The 18,302-nt window shown below is 36.6% G+C and overlaps 2 long non-coding RNA genes across 2 annotated transcripts in view; both read left to right on the top strand.

Annotated features, from left to right (window-relative positions):
* The first annotated feature begins 559 nt into the window (after positions 1–559).
* Positions 560–14,271, top strand: LOC121075646. The gene is made up of 4 exons (XR_005823076.1): positions 560–731; positions 10,215–10,333; positions 12,601–12,695; positions 13,384–14,271. It is a non-coding gene; the product is annotated as an uncharacterized LOC121075646 (long non-coding RNA).
* Positions 14,272–18,198: 3,927 nt separating this feature from the next.
* LOC121075406 overlaps positions 18,199–18,302 on the top strand; it is a 32,905-nt gene continuing 32,801 nt past the window's right edge. Inside the window, exon 1 of the long non-coding RNA XR_005822954.1 lies at positions 18,199–18,235. This is a non-coding gene — a long non-coding RNA (uncharacterized LOC121075406). The remainder of the gene's footprint in view (positions 18,236–18,302) is intronic.

Here is an 18,302-nt window from a genome sequence, read left to right as displayed (position 1 = left end):
CACATTTCTGAATCTTGTTATTGTATTTCCATAGTGCACCGGATGTAGCAATCTACTGTATTTTAAGATAGATAAGAGTATGGCTGGTCTTTGGATTGAGGACACTCGTGTCATTACATCACTAAATGACCCATAATTAGGAAATTGAGACCAGATTGCAGAACTGTGCAAGACAAGATGCATATGTAGCCAAGGAGGACTGGAACAGTAAATTAAAAATTTGTTAGCTTGGGAAATGACTGCACAAAAGCTACTGGGCTGAGGGATGTTGTAAGGATATAAAAATAGGCCAACAGAGATGGTTTAACATTCAAACTAGAAGATTGCCCTACCACAACCTGTTTACTTAGACAAAGGAAGAATCTATTTGTTTAGCAGAGGAAAAGAACTCTTGCTTATTGCTCAGATAACCCTCTTTTTTTTTTTTTTAAGAAAATATATTATATATATATATTATTTTATATATATATATATTTTTATATATATATCCCTCTGTGACATTTCTATCACCCAGACTTGCTTCTATATGGGATTCCCAATGAAAAAAGGTAATATAGAAGTTTATATCTTAACGGTGTGCTCTTCCTACAGTGGGAATTACTTCTGAGTGACTTTAATGCTCTTTAAGAGCTCCTTTCATCAGGAGAGTGGCAAAGAGAGCTACGTGGCAAAAGGAAGACCAAACAAAAACCTGGATCCCCAAAACTGAGGAAGATTTCCTGTGCAAATGAGTAAGTTGCTCTCCTGAATAAGTTTATTTCCCCTTCAGTCCTTCTTGTGGACGGTAATCTTTAGCTATGTGCTTCCCTGAGGCATCTGGTTCTCTCTAGCTGACTACATAGGTAACTTCAATACTTTTGTGTCACCTTGAATTCTATTCTATTAGAGTGTCCTTGAAATCTCCCAGAGAAAAGAGGCCTAACTCCTCATAATTGCTTTGTGTCAAAGACTCTCAGAAGCTGGAACCACCCTGTCTCCCTGCACTGCACCCTTCCAGGACTGATGGCATTCCATATATGATATGGTAATCAAAGCTGACTTCAATACGACAGATGGAACTAGATTTTATACTTTAACAACACTACATCTTTTCATTAGTATTCTCTGTCTCCACATTTTCCTCTTTCTGTTGATACATTTCAGAAAGCCTGTATTTTTTTTCCCAGTTCACTAGGATGATGACTTCAAGGACTTATTGACAATAGCCCTTATATATTCTTTTTCTCTTAGTACTCTACGCAACTTTTCTATTTAATAAGTATTTCCTACTCCCTTACACAAACCCAAATTACTTGTATTTTTGGAGACCCTGAATATCAGTTGCTCCTAATTCAAATACAGTTTATATCCCTTAGTAAAAGCCACAGAATGCCCCTGTGGTTACCCAGATATGTAGCCTTCCATTATATACCCACTGACTCATAAGAATCACATCCTGGTACCCCTGGCTGACGAGCAAGGAGACAAAGAGGAAATCATCTTTCTTTGTAAGACAACGTCTAGGTCTCAGTGTTATTATTACTGAGCCTCCACTCTTTCTCCCTTGTTGTGAGAGGCGACTTTTTCTTTAAAGAAACTAACATCTAAACAGATGAGATAAAGTATGGAGAAAGGAAGAATATATTACCCGTTTTATAGACGAGTAACACAAGTAAAGGGAAAGGAAGACACACTCCTGTGGTCACACACAAAGTCTTTGGCACATGCGTGTTCCAAACACAGCCTTCACTCTTTGGTGAGGACTCTGTGAACTGCGAGATGCAAGAGATAATGTTTTTTTTTTTTTTTTTCCCTCTTTCAAGCAACTTACAGCAGGGCTTCCTAGGGGAATCTTCTGTGATGTTCTAACTAATCATCTTCAGACATATCACTGCAGATTCAGCACCTGGATTTTCATGGAGCTGGAATTTGGTTGGTTCTTTTGTTTTTGTGTATGATGAAACCCTACCCAGATTCCACCAGGTTCTTTGTTTTGTTTACATCAAATTTCACTGTCCCCCACTTGCTGGCCAATATCCTTGGTTACACTAATACCATCTTTTTTACATGAGCAGCAGGTGTCTGGGACAAGTAACCAGCTTGGCTTCTGGTGCAGACTGGTTGTATCTTCACTAAATCTGGGATAGAGTGTGAAGCTTGCTGAGTTACCACTGGAACTCTGTTTCATGTAGAAGGATAAAAACTTGTCTCAGGTTGTATTGTGTCTGTAGAGTGTAACACTACCCTTTTATATATCGTGGGGTCTCTCTGTCCAGGGAATATGTTGGTTTAGTCTAGAACGGGGTCAGGCAAGAAACTAGCATGTATACAGTAGGGACAACTGGGAGGCTTTGGCCTAGAGAGAAATAGGTTAATCAACACAGATGTGTAGCAATGAGCTACACTCACTGAGTCTTTCCACTCAGCACAGGGATTACTTATGGTTGATTCTATCACGGCCCTTAGATCCTCACAGATGTCTTGTCAGTAGAAAGGTTAAGTAGAGGACAAGCATAGAAACCTGTCTGATGGAACCATTCCTCCTGTATTCCCGTCTTGATCTGCCCCAGCTTCAGAGCATGGCCTGAATACTAACATTAGGCAGGACAAAAAAAAAAATCCCAAACAAACATTCAGGGAATATGCTGACTTAGACAATTTGCATTGTTGGATATCATCTAAGTCTCCTGGGATTCCAGAAACCACAACTACCAGGATGGTTCAGCAGCAGAGTTGGATGGACCTGATTCAGAGCACAATTTTATTTGGGAATGGTGAGAAGCAAGGATATGTGGCAACACATGATAGGAAAGACACAAAAGTACTTGCAGCTGTGCTCTTCTCAGGGAATGTTTTTTGTCCTCGAGTCATGGTTAAAAATGGGACTAAATTTGCGTGTGTGCTTATGATCCTGAGGGTGGCTCAGGGCCTTTCTGTACTACAGAAGCACTGAAGAGAAAGCAGCCACAAAGAGCCTACATAAGAGACAGAAATTACTTTTCTGTTCCAGGATTAAGTGTATTCATCACATCATCATAGCTAGAATTTTTGTGGCTTGGTTTCCTTTGTTTGGTTGCTTTGCATTAATATTAAAGGATGGTTTTGGGAGAGGAGAAGGAATGTCTCTTGAGAAACAGAGATGCAAAGGAAAAAGAATCTTTTGTTTGCAAGTGCATCAGACCTTGTAAAAGTATATAATCCATGGATCATTGGCACGATCAACTGTAATGGCTCCAAAAGAGCCATTGTGTTAATGTAGCCGATGAGCTTGAGTACTGTCTCTGCATACTAAAAATCCTCATGAAAATTTTAACAACATGTAGATAGTGGGTAAGTGCACCAAGTAGTTGTCTTTAAAATTGAGAACACAGTACTATAAGTTTCATCAAAATGCAGAAGAAAAATTAAACTAAAATATATCCACCAGTAAGACATAACTTTAGTACCACCCGATATTTTTTCTCAGATAACATAACTGATTTTTGAAAAAGGAAATGAAGTAGGTCTCATTTATCTGGACTTCATAAAGGTTTTTGATATAATACCATTTGGGAAATTACTGGTTAAGCAAGAGAAGTTGTGGAATAGTACAAGAAATCTAAAGTAGGCAAGGAAATATCTAAAGAAGACATTACAATTTAAAGGGAAAATATTGCAATGGAAGGAGCATGCTAATGGAGTTCTTCAAAGACTGATTTAATATTTTCATTAATGAGCATGACATAGAAAGGAAAAATGTGGTAATGAAATTTCCTGAAAACAGAAAACTGGGAGATATCATCAATACAGAATAGGACCGGAACATCATGTGGGACAATTTAGACAATTTGATGATCTCAGAAATACAAATAGAATGGCATTTAATATTGCACACTGCAAAGTCATGGGTTCAAAGACAAACAGAAGAATTTTTACTTTTAGCTTGTAGAAGCCCACAAAAGGAGATCTAGGAGTCTCAATCAACTTCAAGATAACTCTAAGGAGAAATGTAAAATAGTAGTGAGAGAGGAACACATCATGTTTGGGTGTATCAGAAAGATATGGGCAGAGCGAGGGAAATAGGACTGCATTTAGACAGTGCTGTAAAACTGGATATTTACTATGGTAGACAATTCTGGGCACCAAGAAAGATTAATTCATAGTGACATAGCCTGAAAGAACATGATTACTAACATGATTAGAGAAAATGTAAAGAATTTGACATGTTTAGCTAGCAAATTTATTCAGAAATGATTAAGATTGAATGACATTACTGAAAAAGAGAGATGGACAGAGACAGAGAATTTACAGTCTTAAAATTATATTTTATTGCTACTATGCATTAAATGATACACTATTAATTATATATTTACTGTTGTATTTTGCATGGTAGGGAATAGTATTACCTTGCTTGAAATTCTCCATTTTTTTTACCTTTCTCTCCTTCCTAAGATTCATCCCTCTTCAATCCTTTGGTACCTAACCTTTTCCATGAGGTCTGAAAGATATCTGTCAGAACCTTTGCAGCCAATTCCTTCAGATCCTTTGGTTGAATATGATTTGGACCTTCTGAATCATAAATATTTAAATTATCTAAATATTCTTTTACCTGCTTTTTATTAATTCTTCTGGTAGATATTCCCAAAGCCCCATTAATATTTATCTCACTGAACTCCATGCTTCCTTCTTCTTTTATATTAAAGACTAAAAAAATGTAGATGTTGAGCAATTCTTTTTTTCTCTCTGGCCAATATCAGTTGACCTTTCTTTTGATTTAGGATAATCTTTGCTTTCTTTTATCCACAGTGTATTTATTTTCTTCATCTTTTCTCCCAGTTTATGCCCTTAACTTAAATTTTATTTTGCCCTCTTTATTCCTTATTATTTTTATTGTTCTGTATTACAGAAGTAGCTGCTTGCACTTGTAGTTCTCATCTACTGTGTGTTCTTTTCATCTTTTTTTTTTTTTTTGGAAAACAGACTGTGGTGCCATATTTATAACTAAGGGGCATTTATATGTAGAACTTGTATATATTAAAATGTGTTGGTTTCATAAAAATATTAATGTACGTACTTGATATATTTTTCATACATACAGCTATGTAAGAATAAAGTCTGTTTGATTTGGCTAATCTAAAATAATGGAATTTGAAAGAGTAATTTAAGGAGGGTTGTTAGATGCAGGTGTTTGAATATAAACACTGTGTGATTAAATGCTGGTATCACTGAAGCCTATGAGAATTTTGCAATTGGCTTCACTTGGGTTAGGATTTTTTTCTGATTCTACATAGATTGATTTAACCTTCAGTCCAGAACTAGACCCATGAACTTAGCAGAGTGTCATCTAAATGTAGGATCCAGAGAGATTTGCTGATTATAAGGCATTCTTCAGAAAGTCATGCAATTGATGCTCATATTTCTCTACAAGCATGGCTTAAAGCTAAGGTGGAACGATGCCACATTATCTGTCTGCAGACTTGTCAGTTAAGGCTAGTCCAACAATACAGCATCTTTTTCTGGTATGACAAATTTTATGGTTCGGAGTAGTTCTTTGAACTTCATCCTGAGTTTTTAAGTAAGTTGTTTTCTTATGTTGTGCGACTAGAAGTCTCTCTGTACAGATGACAAAAAGGGAGTTATTCTTTCAAGTCCTTTGAACCGTTTCTTATTGCCAACTCAATAAATGACAGAATTTTGAATTTCCTAAAAATTAAAGTTAACATGGAAAAAACAGACATGATATGGCACAGAAGCCAAAATTTTTTTGTAAATATCATGGGTTCAGCTGTAGCTTTTTTATTATAAAAACTATCTTCTTAACTATTTCATTCAGAATCAATAATGATAAATGAAACAAGACCTTCAGACACTACATAAAAGGACTGTATGTAGACTACATTTCAAAGACTCAGTCTACTCTTACAGGTTATTGATATGGATTGTTATTACTGTACTTTTGTAATGCAGTTTCCATCTGTATTTACCTTATGTTCTAGAAAATGCATGTTTCAAGAGAGATCTTCAATATCTGTCTTACTGGCTAAGCTGCCAGAAGCTGTAGTGCCAAAAGAATGTGAAAACTGACATTCTATGAAGGCTGATAAGTAGAGATGCAATAGCATGAAAATTATGCTTATGAATAAAAGATTTATCATCAAAACCATGATTTTTTATATAGTTTATATCATCATAGTATACAATTTTCCACTGTCACTTACTCCTCACTTGTGAGATTCTTCACGGAGAAGTAACTGATACTTTCAAGCCAGGAATATCAGCAATTGTTCAATAGCTAAAACAGGCAGTTACATGAGAAATGGCCATAACAATGAGCTGGAGCTGTTCATCTGGGATCATTTTGTTTATATTGATCTCTTGCCAGTGTTTGCATAGAATAAAATATCTTAGCCAGTCTGCAGCATGGAAATAAATATAAATGTCTGTGGATGTACTGTCTGTATCCTTTCCCAAATGTTGGTGTGCCAGCAGGACACTTTCCAATTTGCTTGTCGTCTTTCTTAAGTACATAAAAGCCCTTATCTACCAAGAACAATTAAAGTAATAGACAGATTATTGGGGACTAACTAAATATAAAATGAAGATTCCTAAATATTTACGAAAGGATTGTTGCAAAATTCCAGTGATATTTAAGTAAATCAACAAATATGGCTGCCACCATTAACAAATAACCACATGAAAAACGGAGTCACCACTATTCCTCCACTGTTGTGCAGCTGTAACTTCAGCAATGTCTCTACTACAGCAAAGCCTTATTGCAACCTACGTGGTATAATACTGAAGTAAATACAATAATGGCTTAGAGCTTATTATATAGATCCTTCTACCAGATTTTTACATGACACAGTCACCAAATACCATTGACCATATGAATGTATCAGCTAAAGGTCATATATTACACCTGCTATCATACCATAAAAAGCTTGCTTCACAGCTTCCTTTTACTGTTTTTATGCTAGTGCAACTCCACTGAGAGAAAAATAATCTGTGCAAGGTAGAGTGAGATGGAAGTTCAAGCCCACCAGCTGCCAGAGGTTCTCTGCTCCTATAAAAGGAGGGAATGGAAAGTGAATGATGCTTGTAATTACTGGGTGCCATTCTGCCTCTACCCCAGCTCCTTTGTTAGAGCACAACGTTTAAAACTTCCAGTCAAATGCTGTGTTCTTGTTCTGGGCCATTGTTTCTTCACTGTATTTCCCTCCACATCTCTGGAAAGTGGGATGGCTCATTGTTATGCAAAGAGGGAAGAACCTGATGTAGGTTAATTCTTACAAATCATCTCTTGCAGACCCATATTGTAACTTACTGAATATTAAATACAAAGCAGATACAATTTATGTTGTGCAGCAAAAATGCACCACCCACCATAACGGACATAAAATTTGTTTTATGTTTGTTTGAAAATGGAATATTTCACCATGATAACAGTTCTCTATTATTTAATACCATTTGTGTTTGATTACAGAAACAGCGTATTGACTTCAGAGTTAAAAACCCCTCTGCATTTGGGTTGTTATGCCCAGCTTGTTACAGCGATACTTTATGCAACACACTTCCTGCTGTGCAAGATTATGAAAATCTCCTTTTCTGCATGAAATTCTTCAGGTTTTTCTAAGTCATGGGTGATCTCATTGGATATTTCAGAGAAAGAAGATTATCCAAAGCGAGTTGTAATTTATACTTTAAAAGGCTCCAAGATATTCTAAGTACAAAACAAATCTAAAAAAAATAAACCGAAATCTAACCTGAAGATCTTAGGTTAAATTTATCACTCAGCCTCTAGTGATATCTTTTTCACTGAACTGCTTTTCTGGAGATGGGGTACAAGTAATTGAACTTAAGCTGAATCTTAAATTTTTTCATCAGATTCTATTTGACTTCATCAAGTCTGCCATGCAGTGGTTGGTACCAAGTTTGTGAGAGAACTGTTGTCATTCTGGGGAATAAAGCTGATGTCAGTGTATAGGGCTCAATTATGATTTTTCTATATATTTTTCTATATATTTGCCGCATCTTTTTTATTTTCTACTATCTTTGAATATACACCTCAGTCAATTTAACTAGAAAACAAGAACTGCTCTGAGTTTAGTAACACATAATAAACAGCACTCTGCAGACTTATGCTGCTATTTTGGTAAAGGTGTCTATGATAAGCATATTATTTGGAAAGGAGAGTGGTAAAACACAACTAGTATTTGTTTTAAGTCAAAACTTCTTGTGATGGATAACTTGTCAATAAGTAGATTTTTTGTTTTCTGCAGAGAAATTTTTTCAATTGATTTATAATCATAAATGAATGACATTATTCCCAAGGCATGACACTCAGTCCAAAGCCATACTAAAAGAAACTAAAAATAAAAACAAATTTGATTGGTTCCAACCATTAAATACAGAATATAAAACAACCAACTCAGCTACCGCATAGGGATTCACATTGTAGAAAGAATGTCCAGCACAGCTAGTCTTTTCTAACCAATCATTCTAATTTTGCTCTTGTGTACTTTTGCATGGGGAAGTGGTACACAGTCAATATAAAAAAAAATTAAATAAGGAATCCTTTCATAAAAATCAGCATTGGTCATTCCAACTTCATTTTAAAATGCCATAATTTAAAAATAGATGTTTATATACCTTGCTATTCTTCAGGTATAATCATTCATAGCATCCAAGTAGAATGTCTGGGGTTTTTGTTATGGGGAAAATACCTGCACATAGATAGGCCTTACATTTTATGCTAAATAGATTAAAATTCATCTGAATTTTTACAGCTTGGGGGAAAGAGACTGAAACCAGGAGCAGTTTATTAAACATCCCACAAAAATTTAGAGCAGTTAGGGCTAGATTCTACTCCTTGTAGAGAAAGATCATAATGAAAGGTAGATGTGAGAAAGTAGGCATCAGGCAAAAACACAGGGACTTTCTTTTTCAGCACAAGAAGTTGGTTATGATTCCTCCTCGGTGCCCAAGGATAGGGATACACTCATTTGAGCTCTGTAGCTTCAAAACAGAATAAATAGTCTTTTACTGTGTTGAGATTCTCTCAGTCCTATTGCCCGGCTATCCAATGTGTTATGTTACGGTGTTATCAGATCAAGCTGCAACCTCCTTCTCTTTGAAGTAAAGACTAACTACCTGTGCATTTTAGAGATTTAGTGAGGAATAGAGAATCCTTCACCATCTTACAAGAATCATAAAATATATCAGCTAGGAAAGATTTCTGCCTGCTTGCTCACTACCTGAATGGAATTCCATTTCAGGCTAAAAGTCTGCCTTTAGCTTTTAGTCATTTTTCTAGTGGCAGACTGGACAGTATTCTACTAAAAAACAAACAGACAAAACAAAACAAAACAAAACAAAAAAACAACTAACCAACCAACCAAAAACAACAACAACAACAACAACTAAAAAAACCACAAACAAACAGAAACAGTGTTTTGCAAATCCTATTTAGGCCAGCATACTACATTGCATTTAAAAGTTCCTATGTGGCCTAATGTTTGTGAGACTCAAATTTATCTGAATGTTTTTGCTGCCATTCTGTTGGCAACCAGTCTAGCAAGTCTTGCTGTCTTGCCAAGTAAGTGATCTTAAAAGTCCTGTTTCTTGAGTAGTACCATTTTTCTCTGTAATTCTCTACTTGCATCCCATGTTAAATTTGCTTTGCTTAGAAGCTTCTTGTGAAAGATAGGCAGTTTTGCTTTGTAGTCTAACCTTTTTTTTGGCTCAAAATATAAGAAAGCAAACACACAATTTACATTAAAGCCTTGTGAATTTCTCTACTTAATCACTGTGTTCTAGAAGGTGAGTGACTTCCCAGTGGATCCTGTTGGGAGGTTTCTAAAAGACTAGATCTAAGCCTTACACTTTGTGTCCTTCCTCTTGAATTCAGCAATATAGGTTTTGATTTATTTATGCAGATTGTATTTTTAGTAATGTTAATTTTCATTTGGTTTGGCTTACTTCTGCACAATTGCTAAGGTGCACATAGAATACACAGGCAAAGAGTACTGATGAAGACAAGAGCACAGTGGCAGCTATGGTTAATTACTGTAAATCATCCATAAAACAATGTACCTTTAGCAGCAGGGACAACTTCTGCTGATATCCCAGTTTGAGTTCCAAAGGAGTTGTGTGGGTGGGAACAGTGTGACAAGACATTTAGTGCTGCAAATTCTTGTTATGGAATTCACTTTTTGCACAGGGCCATGCTTCTTCTAACACTACCTTCCTTTTTGCAGACTATACTCCCAGATTAATGCCAGATGTAAGAACAATACACTAGAGAAAACTCATCATGGTCTTCTGTTAATCACAGAACATCTATTCTGAACTTCACAGGTTTCTTATTGAAAAAAAGGTAAGACAGTCTTATGTGGCTTATTAAAATACAGAAGCATATACAAGATGACATATTACCAAAACTATTAACAATAAACTATTTTTAATATCATTAAAACTAACTGAAATCTTAATAATCAAATCAAAAGCAAACTGATATCAAAGCAACCACTCAACAAATGACTGTTGGGCTGGAGTTCAATTACTCAGTTAATTAATGCTTAAAGTGCTTAAAATGCTTAAGTCTTATACATCCTGAACAGGAGTTAGAGAAAGATGACTGTTTCATTATAGATGCCAAATAAATAATTTACCAGGTGAGTCATATCCGTGATTTGTACTGGTTAAGGAATGGCACCAAACTCAAGTTTCTTAATGTCTGAATCATAATCCTGACACCAGATGTAAAGCTTCCTCTTGTAGGATAGAGCTTGTACTAAGTTTGTACTCATACCGTGTATCTGTACTGTGGTAGTTTTACTGTGGAGGCTTACTCTTCCCTCCCAGCAGCGATCCTGTGATGCAGATTACAGAAACAATTTTGTTGATGGAAAGGGGAGCATTACTGCTCCCAGTTTGACATTGCCTTATCTAGTACAAATAGTATGATGGGAAGAGGCTGTACTACTGTGCAGACTCCCTTGTCCCCACCATTCGCCCCATAGATACAACTATCTTTCAACTGCTCGGAACAATCTTGAGAAAGAGTAGTTTGATGATTCCCGTTTACCAAAAATTAAAGTAATAATATCAGTTCCTTAAGACTTTAAAGGTCGGAACATGCTGTAATAAAAATGACTATGAGATAGTGTTTTAGTACTGTTTAAAACCTGTTACTGTTTTTTTTTTTTTTATTTTTTTATTTTTTTTCCCTAGGATCTTTCCTTTGTTGACTGCGTAGGTGCTCACAGAAGTATGTGCATATATAGTTTACAAAACCTATGGTTGTTTCCAAATCCCCTCCTCCCATGCAAAAATAAATCACCAGAGGAAGCAAAGGAAAAAGAAATCTAAAAATATTGGAATATCCCTTATCTACTAAAACTGCAACATAAAATAGGGAAAGACAAAACATTTAAGCTATTGGGGGTGTGGAAATTCTCCAGCTTTCTGAGTTTTCTGTGCTATGGTCAAATCAGTGAAACTGCATTTAAGCAGCTGCTGGTACAGCTGTTTTCACCACAGACATTTTTTCACAAGCACTGAGAATTGTCAAAGACTGAATTATATGTTTGCTGATATTTTGTCATACTGTTCTCAAGATAAATCTCTTTCAAGTGACTTACAGATTCAAAGGACAATGAATGTGATTAAAAAAAAAGAATGTGATTAAAAAAAAAAAAAGATTTAAATCAGTTTTACTTTACTTAGAAAAAAGGTCCTTAAATGAGATTGTGTAGCTGACATATGGAAATTTAATAAAAACAGCTCACTGAAAGTGAATCTGTACCAATAAGTAGTCCTGTGACATTAGTTCACCAGCCAATTTAAACAAACCTGTGATCAATTTTGTCTCTTCCAGTGAGATGTTTACAAGAGAAATTTTGTGCATTTTTTCTATGTAAAACAGATATAAGCCAATTTACCTTCTGGAACCTTCAAGAAGAAAAGATAATTTAAAGCATGTCAAGAAGAAACCATACAAGGAACGTTAGATTTTATCGAAGTCCATATGAGCCATAGTTCTCACACAAAGCTTGTGTGTGAAGACTAGAGCTAGTGTGCAAAAGAGCAAAGATTGTAACAATCCTTACCTATGCTGCTTTAAGTGCTCAGTATCCTACAACTTTTCTGCCTGGTGTTTCTTCCTTCCTAGTAAAGTACAGAACTTCATTAATAATATACTTTATAAATTTTGAAAACATTATCTAAATTCTTTTGACATGCCATATCATGCCATGTGCCAAAACAAAAGTAATCTTCCCTCAATTTTGCAACAAGTACTCTACTTTGGTGTATGCCCCGGGTAGCATCAAAATATGAATAATCTTTGCATTAATATTCCCATCTATTGTTTACCAACTTTTTGAAGTTAACATATGTGCTGCACAGCCTTTACTTCTATATTTAATTATCCTAATATGTGTTTTAGTTGCTGTGGTTCCTTACAAAACCGTCTAGCAGATTTTGAAGGTTAAATGAGTTTTCTGTAGCATATGAGAGCTTCCTTGCTTTCCTTTTTGTGATAAGGTTCCAGTTTGTTTTGTATTAAAATGATCTTGCTTAAATTTGCAGTTGCCCCATGACTTTCACGGGCACTATTTACATTTTTATTTCTTTATCAAGCCTTGCAGGCAGAATTAAAATAAAACCTGAAATAAACAGAAAATCTTCACTGTTGCTTTCAAGAAGTGATCATGAACTATTACCACAAGAGTAAGGTAAAGACTGAATTCTTTATGTACAAACCTCTTTCTTTTTCTGCTTTTTACACTGATATTCTATATATCATCTGTTAGCAGTCAATGAGAGTATTAATCGCACATCTGTGATACCACATATATGTTATCTTTGGATTAGCCCCTCTGTAAACTCAGGCAAGTAGCATTCTGAGGAACCATCATGCCCGCAGCATAAATACTCCATATACCCATGATTTAGGTCACTCAGTGTGTCCATTTCCAGTAGCACATATTTGCAACATAGGCAGAGTCATATAGTTAGTAAGGTCATATGATAATATGAACAATTGATAGGTTTTCTCTTAAGCTAGTGAATAATTTTTTCCCCCATTTTTTGTATGATCTTTGGAATTACAAACCAGTTAGCTTTCTGAGGTGTGCTTTCTTCTCAAAATTGAACGCTGATACATGTCAGCTCTTTATGAATATCACATATTTTCACAGTACCAAATTCACCCAAATCCAGATCTTTTGTGTAAAAAAATCATACATTAAGGAACTTCATTGTTCTTTAGTTTCAAACCACAAAATTGGCATATGTGAAAGAGAAGTTTCCAAGTATCGGGAAGCAAGGATTGGTCTTTGCTTATTCAAAATCCGCTGTTAGCCATCTAAAGAATTACATACTTTATTTAGTCTGTACTGATTAACTTCATTCTTGATGTAGGCAGCTGCTACTGCATGTGATGACAAACTAGACTCCCTGCTATGCGGCAAAGTTTTCTGACTAAACTGCCTGGTTTCCTACTAGCCTCAATGGCCACAGAGAACAAGAAGAAGGATGAAAGAAAGACCTCTTATGAGTTAGAAAAATATTAACAGTTCCCTATTTTTTCCCTTTTTCTTTACCAGTTACCTGAGTGATTGCAATTTAGAGCTTATTTTGTGGTATTCATTTTTTGTTGTTCCTAAAATTTGAATTCAAGTTATCCAGCTGCGTTGATTTGAAAATTGGTGTTTACATTTTATTTACTGTATTATATACTATGACGTGTCTACGACCCTGCATCAATAAACCAGTTTCTTTTTCAAGATATGAGTGTTGTTTCAATTATCCTATTGAAATTTTATATGTGGCACGCTGTAATTATACCTTGCATGTATATTTTGTAAAGTTTCCCATTGAACTGAGAAACTGTGCATTGTGTTCACAAAAAAACAGTTTGTTGTGTTCACAGTATTACGCATGCTGTGAAAGCTTGTCCCTTGTGCTCAAAATGTAAATTGGACATAGCTAATTGCATCTACTGCTGGTGATCATGTTCAGTGAGTGCAGATTTCTGGAGGGAAATGTGCCTACGCTTCTCCTCATGCTTAGATATAACTGTGAGTCCTCCTTCGGATATGCTTTATTATTGGCAGGGTTAGACTTCGTTGCCAGCATTTCTTATGAGAAACAAAAACATTTTGTACTCTACTTGTTGATATGAGCCTGGAAATGTTTTTTCTGTGTTGGATGTATAATACTTCTCATTACATTTTGTACAAAACCCACTTGCTGAAATCTTAAGTGATGAAATTTTAACATTTAAATAAAAGTGGCATTATATTCTTATGCTGTTTGTAGACTCTTTCTGTCAAGAGAGGGGTGAAAGATGTAACTTAAAGAGAGGTTGCAGTTCTGTGGTCAGCAGCTGCAGCTGCTGAGGTAGTAAAGAGGAAAGTTCATGAAAGGATGTGGTACTCCTATTGAAAATACAGAATAATTTGTAGATGCCTTGTGGGTGCAGTCACGGGAAATGCACAGGGTGTAAACTCAGCAGACATCTGGTGATGACAAGCTACCACAGAGGAATTAATGACTGGTTTCACAGAAGGGGCTGTTTTGGTTAGATGCAGTATCATTGTTACTCTGCCAAAAACATGAATACTGCTCCCATTTTTGAGTAAAAGAGAAATGACTAATAATGAGTTAGAAGAAATGGCCAAATGGTCTTAAAGAAGTAGCTGTTGAGTTGACCACTGGATAACGCATTCTGGCTTCAAGAAAATAGGGACAGCAAACCTGCATCACAGCAATAAAGTAGCCAGCAGAGTGATACTGTATTAATGCTTAAAACCCACCTCTTTAAAATATCTGTAATCCAGCACAGAATATTTTGTGGATGCCATCTAAATAAAACCAACAAAATATACTTTTATGTTTGAGTACTAAGAAAGAAAACAACATAAACTTCTTAAAAAGTCCTGTGATGCTTTACTGCTTTTTGGATGTCTATGCTCTGACTCTTCTCACAGATACTTGAGGATGGTGAATAACATAATTTCACTTAAAAAGAATAACTAGACAAACACTGTAAATTTCCAAACTCAACCAAAACAGGCCCTGAAAAGAATCACTTTATCAGACAAAGGATGACAAAACTGCAAGATTTTGCTTTACTAATTTTAATTACTAATGACATTGTTACTTCTTCAGAACTACCATGTTCCTGCTTCTTGGATACACAACAAATATCAAGGCAAAAGACATAAGAAAGTTTGTTTGAAAATACATGATACATAACAACATAGCTCTAGGACTTGTAGTTTAAGATAAAAGTGGTTTCATAGTGGAAACCACCTAATTCACTGAAAAATAAACTACAATTTCTGTGCAGCACAGAACCAGGTAGACCCTCATGTATCACTTTGCAGGTGAAATAGCTTTTATAAGAACTTGATTTACTGAAACTGTGAGATTGGCAAGGAGAAGATATTCCGGGCTCCTGCTAAGGATTAAAGGGAGAAAAAGTTTCATTTCTGCATAAGTATAAAGCATGTATAAAACTTGTTCTTATTCAAGAGGCGATTTCATGCTCCACTGAATGTTAGAAGCAGATTATCTAGAAACACACTTCACTTTTGCTTATGTTTTGCATTTGTTTTTTTTCTGTTAATAGCAGAATATTAAAGCTACTTTTTTAGTAAGCAACAGCTTCTTCTTTAGCAGCAACCCACCTCTTCATCTGCTTTCTACATATTTTAGCAGTTGCATGTATTTATGTAACACATAATCTCTGGTTACAGACAGAGATTGCAGTGGTAGAAATGGAGAATTATGACTAGAGCTCTTTGAAGAGATTAGGATTTATAGTTTGTTTTCAACATTGTTGAACATATTCAGGTTTTTTTTTTTTCTTTTGTTAGTTTTAAAACTTTCTGACATGTTTAATCTGATTTTCTGATGTGCTGCTTTACTGAAGTTTAAATTCTTTTCAGCATATACTTCAGTACAGTGTTTTTTTTTTTTTTTTTTTTTTTTCCACAGTATCAGAAGTGTATGCCTGGGACAACAAAACAGTCTTAAATTTTTACATTTACCCGATTGCAGTCCTCAAAAGACTCTGAGTAGAAAATGAGAAGCTACACATACAGAAGTATAAATGAGCATATTTTCATTGGGGTGTGATGAGCCCATGAGCTCACCACACACTATCCTTTTAGTTGAATGGAGTTCCACCTGGTGATGGCAGTGAAACCATCTACATAGAGGTTAAGTGTGATGGTGTTTGCTTTTACCAATGATACAGTCTCCTTAACAATTAATGGCAGTAAAGGATATCATCAAGAGAAACTTAAGCAGGGTGGGATGACCAGAAAATTCAAATAACTTAAGGGCAGTGAGGTGATTCAGATTAAGCTGTTGAAGTGAAGAGACTGACTTCACTGTCTTTATGTTCCTTGATTACAAATTGAGTCAATTTGGGGGAAACAGAATCACTACTATTTGCTTTCTGTACTATTATATATTAACTTAGTTCAGTGAGATCAGTACGACATGAGGAAAACTTCCAAATTGGTGCAAGGTAATAAAATCCATGCACAACTGTAACGTCATTAGAAACACTAGGAACCCATGCTAGGACTTCTGGAAAGTACAGAGTAATATTTCCCGAGTCAAAAGTTACTACATAGAAATTAGAATTCATGATAACCTGGTAATTTGGAGGAAACGACTGTGTGCCATCCAGGCTGCCAATGCAGAAGATAATCACTGAGAATTATTGAAAAGCAGCACTGTAATGACAAAATATTTTAACTGTACTAATTACTGGAATTGTATACACAATATTTGCTTTTGTAAACAACATGAGTACTTACTAAGTTTCTCAGAATTGGGTGGGTATATCAGGAAATGCTGCCAGTAGTGGATTATTAGCTGCATAATCCTAGAGGACAGGTGTATGCACTATAATAGGGGTGTATTTGGGGTAGATTTGCAGGCAGTTGATGCAAGGGAGCTGTTGCTGTGCAGTTCATGAAGGACTAGCAAAATATGTAACAGCAGGGGAATTAATACTGTCATTTCTGTATGAAGCGATTTTAGGGATCCGGCAGAGGACTCTGCCGTTTGGACGTATAGATACTGAATCATCCTCCATGGCAGTGCCATCAAAGGGGAACCTTGACTATCTGTTTACATTAAGTAATAAGGATACTTGGTATCACCTTTATGGGTAGGTGACAATGTCTTCAACGCAAGTATAAGAAGAAGCTGATACTTGGAATATCGGTCTTTGTGGCAGCGTTGATTAATACAGTACTGTCTCCAGCAAATACATCCCACTTGTCTTCCATTGGTTATTTTATGTTCTAAAGGAAATGAGTAGGAAGGTCAAGGCTTTGGGCCTGAGAGCAGCACATCTGACTGCCTAAAGCATTGTGACTTGACAGTAACGTTCAGCATCTTCATTCGTCTACAATGCATATATGTTACGGTATCTTTGTAAGAAAGAGAGCTTTCTTAGATACTAGGCTGAAAACAAATTTTCCTACAAACCAAAGGTCACTGCAAACCTTCCTTTATGTTATAAGGCCTTGTCTTCACTAAAAAAAGCCATCCAAGTGAACTGAAGCAAGCTACTAAGCAGGCTTTTTCCCTTTAGGAAAAAGGTGGAGGGAGAACTCCTTCATGGCAGAAGCCAACTGCGGCGCCGTACGGTCCACTCTGGAGGGTGCCTCTTGGTGCAGAGTGCCTTTTGTGGCTCTGATACACAGCCCTGGAGCAATGGCAGCCACAACTGTACCAACAGAATTCAATAGGCACATCACCACTGCCTCACTATTGAGAAACTAGTAATTGAAGCTGTGAGAGGAAAGTTGACGACAGTGTTTCGATGTGATATAATCTGTCTCCATTGTTGGCCAAAAGCAGGTGCCTTACAAACACAAGACACGCACCATGACACTACTTTTCCCTGCTTGCAACGTGAGCGCTCAGAGCTGTGTCCACACAATTTTTAAGACTTCTCTACACCAGCTGCTTCGGGCACAGCTTTTCCAGTCCCCTCCTCAGCTAGAGGCTGCCCCCGGGGCAGGCTGAGGGTGGCGGCCACCGCCCTTCTCCTCAGGTGAGGGAAAGTCTGCAGCGCCCGCGGGCTCCTCAGGCAGCGGCCGTTACAGCCCGGCGCGCACCGAGCACGCATGCACACTGCTCCCCCCCCTCCCTTTACGCCTGCGGGCCGCCATTCGCTGAGCGCCCAGCCCGCCTCCCTCTCTCACTGCCGGTCCTGCGCATGTGTTGTAGGAGGGGGAGCGTAAGTCTCCATTTTGTGTCGATTTCCTTCCCTCACCTTCCTTGCGCTGCTTCCAGCGGGGAGGAGG

The sequence above is a fragment of the Cygnus olor genome, chromosome 10 (genome assembly GCF_009769625.2).
Source record: "Cygnus olor isolate bCygOlo1 chromosome 10, bCygOlo1.pri.v2, whole genome shotgun sequence".
Classification (NCBI taxonomy): domain Eukaryota; kingdom Metazoa; phylum Chordata; class Aves; order Anseriformes; family Anatidae; genus Cygnus; species Cygnus olor.
Note: the sequence above shows the minus strand (reverse complement) of the source record. Positions and strands in the feature narration are given on the sequence as shown.